This window comes from Melozone crissalis, unplaced genomic scaffold (assembly GCF_028551555.1).
Source record: "Melozone crissalis strain CALT ecotype California unplaced genomic scaffold, PUWL_Pcris_2 ptg000027l_1, whole genome shotgun sequence".
Classification (NCBI taxonomy): domain Eukaryota; kingdom Metazoa; phylum Chordata; class Aves; order Passeriformes; family Passerellidae; genus Melozone; species Melozone crissalis.
Genome location: NW_026535805.1, coordinates 49,349,861 through 49,355,486, shown reverse-complemented (window position 1 = coordinate 49,355,486; position 5,626 = coordinate 49,349,861). Strand labels below are relative to the sequence as shown.

The following is a 5,626-nucleotide window of genomic DNA, read 5'->3' as shown; positions in this document are numbered from 1 at the left end:
ATCCAAACATTACTGGAGTGTCTGCATAGATCAAAACCTGCTCAAAAGAGATGTGAACTTCTGTCTCCTAGGCAAAGCAGAATCAATCTTACTGCGATCAGTAACTCAGAGGTGGGGGAAAAGCAGAGCATGTCACAATCTCCATCTCTCACATCCTCTCAGGAGAGCCAACTAAAGCAAACCCAGCACTTCAAGTCTCAGTCTTACAGACTCCTTTTTCCACCACATTCTCTTCTTTTGGTTCACTATCTGACAGAAAAATAAAGTGATTCTTTATCACCTATCCAAAAGCACTGGCTTTGAAAATTACCTTAATTCTTCTTTTTCTTATTTTATTTTAGTTCCTGCTGCATAAATATTAATCAAGGAAACTCTTATTTCTATGTGATTTTAAATGTACCTGTTTACAGTCCTACCTATTATGAAAATATTTCTGGAAAAGTGAGTGGGCATAAATAAAAAAAACCCAAAGAATCTTTCATTACTTAAACAATTATAAAAATACATAGTTTAAATTATTACTCAAACACAAAATGCTTCTCTTCATCCTGTGTGACAGCACAGTTTAGGATGGAATTAAAGGCTTGCTAGTGCTCTATCTCTTTCCAACACTGATGTGTATCATATGGCCCCAAAGGCAGAGGACATTCCTAAGGAGAGCCAGCAGCTGCAAAAAAGTTTCATCCAAAGCAGAAGCAGCTGCATGTCTTCATAAACACTGGACACTGGTGCTGTCTTCCAAATCTGGCTTCACTATTCCCAGTTGAGGAACTTCCTACCCATGCTCTTGAGACCCGTGTTTCCATCCACTCCCAGCTCTCTTGCAAGTTCTCTTGTTCCAGCTTCATTATTACTCCTGCTTGCTGTAGTCTCCTTTACATACTTCCATCTTTCCACAGCTCTCTGGTACTTTCTGGGTTTTTTTCTAACTAAATAAACTGTTTCCGTTCTGTTTCTAGCTACCATTTACTTATCTGTGGCTATGCATTCAGAAAAAAAAAAAAAAGAAAAAAGGACTGCCTATCTTTCACCAATATATGACAGAGAAATGGAAGACTTCATTTGTAATTCTTGAACCTTAGCTAGAACCTACAGGTGCTTTGGGAGCATGCAAAATAGTAAGTTAAACACAATGGCTTCTAAAGATGAGTTGGAATGATGAGTAGGAATGGAGAATTTTATTTAAAAGACCGTGCCAGGTCAAAGGTGACGTGTACTAGAGAATGCAGATTGCAGTTTTTGTCTGTGGTGTGTGAGAACACTAAAATTAGGATCTGCAAAGCAGCATCTGCAGTTTGTGGTTGTCATGGTTTCAGCCCAGTCAACAGACAAGCCCCACAAAGATGCTCCCCCACTCCCCCACCAGCAGGATTGGGAATGGAACCAGAAGGGCAAAAGGTAGAGAACTCATGGGTTGAGATGAAGGCAATTTAATAGGGAAAGCAAGAGTTGTACACACAAGCAAAGCAAACCAAGGAATTAATTCACTTCCCATGAGCAGGTTTTCAGCCACCTCCAGGAAATCAGGGCCCCATCAGATGTGACAATGGCTTGGGATGACAAATACCATCACTCCAAATATTCCTTTCTTCCTTCTTCCCTCTACTTGATATATGGACCATGAGGTCATAGGGGCTGGAATATCCCTTGTTCAGCTGGTAACTGTTTTATGTGAGAAAAGACAAAAAAGACAACACTTAGGCCTTTAAAAATCTAATTTTTGGGCGGTTTTCAAGGTTCTGCACAGTGACAAAGCCTCCAGTGCCAAGGACCATTGCAATTTTGCTCAGGTTACATACCATTTCTTTCTTTAAACCCCACTTTTGGCAAATTGCACCTCTGATGGTTCTTCATCTTGCAAACAGTCTAATAATCCCCATGATTAGGAACATTAGAGCCTCAGGAAGCAATAAAAAATGATCAGTTCACTAAGGTGAGTCCATCCACAAGACAAGTTAATGGCTCCCATGCAGTCTACGAAATAACTGAAGGGCATATAGCAGCGGATATATGAGAGTGACTCTCCCTCTCTTTACACATAAAAGTTTCTAAATCCAGGAAGCCCAGAAAATTATGCTCAGTACCAATGTTTAGAAGACAGAATTTCTCAGGAAAACTGTGGGTTTTTGGGTCTCTTAAACCTAGGAGGAGGGGTAATGTTGTCTTTGAAGTTGTCATGCCTTGCGCATTGCAATTACTTGTTTGTTTACTTCCATGTTCACCATGCAGGTAAGGCCAGCCTGACGGACAAATTTAGAATTTCTGTACCATGAGCACAACAATGACTGTTAACACAGCATCTTTTCCATTTATATTGAAACCCTGCTGCAATTTGACGTCATTAATTTGACTTAATTAAGACTAAGTTTGGAGAATTTCAAGGTTTGTTCCCCTAATAAAGGAAGAGAGATATTTACTTGCCCGACAGCCAAAGACTACACTATTGTGGCAAGGCTAGTCACAGTTAGGTCTGTCAAAGGACGTGGGAAAGGAGGAAAATGTACAGCCAATCTAGGCATAAGTGATGGGACTGCTGCCCACCAAGAGCAGCCTTCTGACCCTGGCACTGTCAGACCTGTCTGCACCAAAAGCCAGATCTACAATCTCTTCATAAGGACCAGCAGAAAACTTTTAGTCCAAATGAGCAGAAATTATGTCAAATACCCAGAAGCTGAGGTGAGTAAGTAGCAGCTATTAAGGGTTTTTTCAACTACATTTTTTATTTTCTTTGGATAAGGGTTGTCAATATGGTAGAAAGTCTAACATTCTTGGATGTTTTTGTAGGGTTAAAAGACACCAGGGATGTTATTTATTAAAAGTCTTCTGATAAGGAGTCTGAAATTTTCTGAGTGTAACAGATGTTGATGTATTCCTCTTTCTCCCTCTCCCCTTTCCAGAGTGGTTTGTTCACGTACAATCTTGCAATTACAATTTGAAACTTCTTTGGATATGCATTTACACAGAATAAAACTTCTGACCCCCATGGAGGATACAGTACAATACACGACTCTGAGGTAAGCTCAGTTCTGGTGTTACAGCACACTGGCAAGGAGACCTGTATGGGCAGGCCTCACAAACACACAATATCCCTTTGTGCTGATTTGTTCTTCTGACCATGTCTTTGAAGATGTTTCTTACACGTGGGGTTAGAAGGATCCCTGGTTACCAGCTTCTTGCCTGACACAGTTCAAGCCGTTGGCCATCAGCTGTCTCAGAAATTTCGCCCCTGTATTAAAACCGAAATGTTTGCAAGAGTGCTCAGCTTAAACAGCTCAAACATCTACGTACCTGGAGATAAGGACAATTCTTCTGAAGGAGGAATGTTGAGAGATGTACTTTTTAATTTCATCAGAACCACTTTGGCACCTTCCACTGTTTTTGAGAGCCTTACATAGTACCACTCTCGTGCCTTTTTTTAAGTCAGCTGGGAGAGATATGGAGCTTGAGCCTTTTACAATACTGGTGCTGATTAGTGAAAAATGAAGACACTTAACAGGTTTTTGAAGCTAAAAATAAATAAGACAACACAACCAGGAGTTATGTGTCTACAGCAGAAAGGAACCTAAATCAAACGCTCCCCCACAGCAGCACTGCCAGAAGCAGACTCCAGAATTTTGTGATTTGTGAATGTCTGGGACTCTCTGTGTGATTTGCAAAACAGATTCCCAAATTATTTTGCAAAATGAAATGTATTTCTGGTGCCTGTTAGCCTGGCTGAACCATTCCCAGCACCCATGAGGGCAGGAACAGTCACAGATGGGCTTGAGAGGTGTTGAGCAATTCCTTTGGCTGGTTAGCAAAAATGCTCAGGTGCTTCAAGAGCATTTCAGAAATATAAGAAACATGGAGGGGAAAGCTAACTGCTTTCATGACACTTGTCTCCTTTTAACTTTCTTATGATTTTGCATATTTTTTTCCATATTCTTATATCTATGGGCCCATCTTCAAGCTTAGCAAACATAAAGTGTTACCTCAACAGCATTTTAAAAAAGGACAAAATATTCAAAAATCATCATCATCTGATTTTCTCAAATCTCACCACCCTTTTACATAGTATTTTGAGTTATCTTTTTTTTTCCCCTCAGTCATAATCAGAATCACTAATCTGAGTTGGAAGAGACACACAGGGAGCATCAAGTCCAACACAGGACATCCCCAAATGTCACACCATGTGCCTGAAAGTGTTGACTAAATGCTTCTCAAATTCTGCTAGGCTTATGCTGTGACTGGGTCCTGGGGGAGCCTGTTCTGTTGCTCAGCCACCCTCTGGGTGAAGAACCTTTTTCTAATATCCAACCTAAACCTCCCCTGACGCCTTCAGGTCCTGTCACTGGTCATGACAGAGAAGAGATCAGTGTCTGTCCCTCCTCTTCCCCTCAAGAGGAAGTTGCAGATTGTAAGGAAACCTCCCCTCAGTCTCCTCTTCTCCAGGCTGAACAGACCAAGTGACCTCAGCTGCTCCTCACACAACTTCCCCTCAAGACCCTTCACCATCTTTGTAGCCCTGCTTTCAGAGCTTTTTTTAAAGATAAAGATATAAAGCTCTCTAATAGCTTTATATGTTATATTGTGGCACCCAAATCTGCACACAGGACTAGAGGTGAGGCTGCCCCAGTGCAGAGCAGAGCAGGACAATCCCCTCCCTTGCCCAGCTGGCCATGCTGAGCCTGATGTACCCCAGATTATTACATCTGTAAAAAGACTAAATTAATGTCTGAGAAGAGCTGCCTTTAAACCACCTCCTCCTGTTTTTAACACATAGACCCTTGTAAACATACAAATGCATGGACAACAGCTAGGGTACTGCAGTGAGAGCAGCTTTAGTCCTGCACATCTGATTGCACTTATTCCTGTGTTATCAAAAAATCTAAATAATAGCACAAAATGAAATATACTTGTGAAACCAAAAATGGCAGGATATTGGGAGAAAGGGTTGGGGATGAATGAGGGAAAATCAAGAAAGAGACATTTGGGGCAAGGAAAACATCTGGTTAATTCTGCCAAGGAAAGCAAAATAAGTCAAAAACATTCATCAGGATAAGCAATGTATTAGAAGTACATAAGTAATACCTCGCCTAAATCTTTTCTTGGCTTCCAGTGCTGTTGGAAAGCATTAGTTCTTCTTCGTCATGTCTGCTAAGCACATTCTTGGGGGGGAAGGAGGGCAGTGAAGGGAAAAAAAAAAGGAGCAGAGAGTGAATTTAATCTTGGAATCCTGAAAAAGTCGCCTGTGCGCTTTTTCTAGCCTCTGGTACAGCAAACCAGGTTGCTATGGTAAAATGGGTCAGAGCAGTAAGCAAGTTAGCTTGTGCAACAAAATCAGACTCCTGGTGCAGTGATGGGAGGCAGAGGCCAAAACACACAGTAATCTAGAGCTGAATCTAGGTCACTGGGGTGCTTTGTAGCTGCAGCTGTCCGTGTGGGACTGTGATCTCCGGCAGGGCTCGCAAAGCCATCCTGACGGCTGGGCTCCTGCTCAACAGCTACGGCTGTACCGGGGAGCTGCTGCTTTGTCTCCTTCAGAAACAAATTATAATTTTAGATTTTAAATTATGGATGCTTATGCAGGCAGCATGTGTCTGTGTGTGTATTATGTATGCACATTTATTTTAAAATAAGACATACT

General features: G+C 41.5%; 1 long non-coding RNA gene across 1 annotated transcript; it reads right to left on the bottom strand.

Moving 5' to 3' along the window:
- Window positions 1–1,462: 1,462 nt before the first annotated feature.
- On the bottom strand, window positions 1,463–5,402 carry LOC128939482 (uncharacterized). Its single transcript, XR_008483220.1, has 3 exons — window positions 5,071–5,402; window positions 1,800–1,898; window positions 1,463–1,662 (listed from the first exon to the last, which is right to left on the bottom strand). It is a non-coding gene; the product is annotated as an uncharacterized LOC128939482 (long non-coding RNA).
- Window positions 5,403–5,626: the final 224 nt, after the last annotated feature.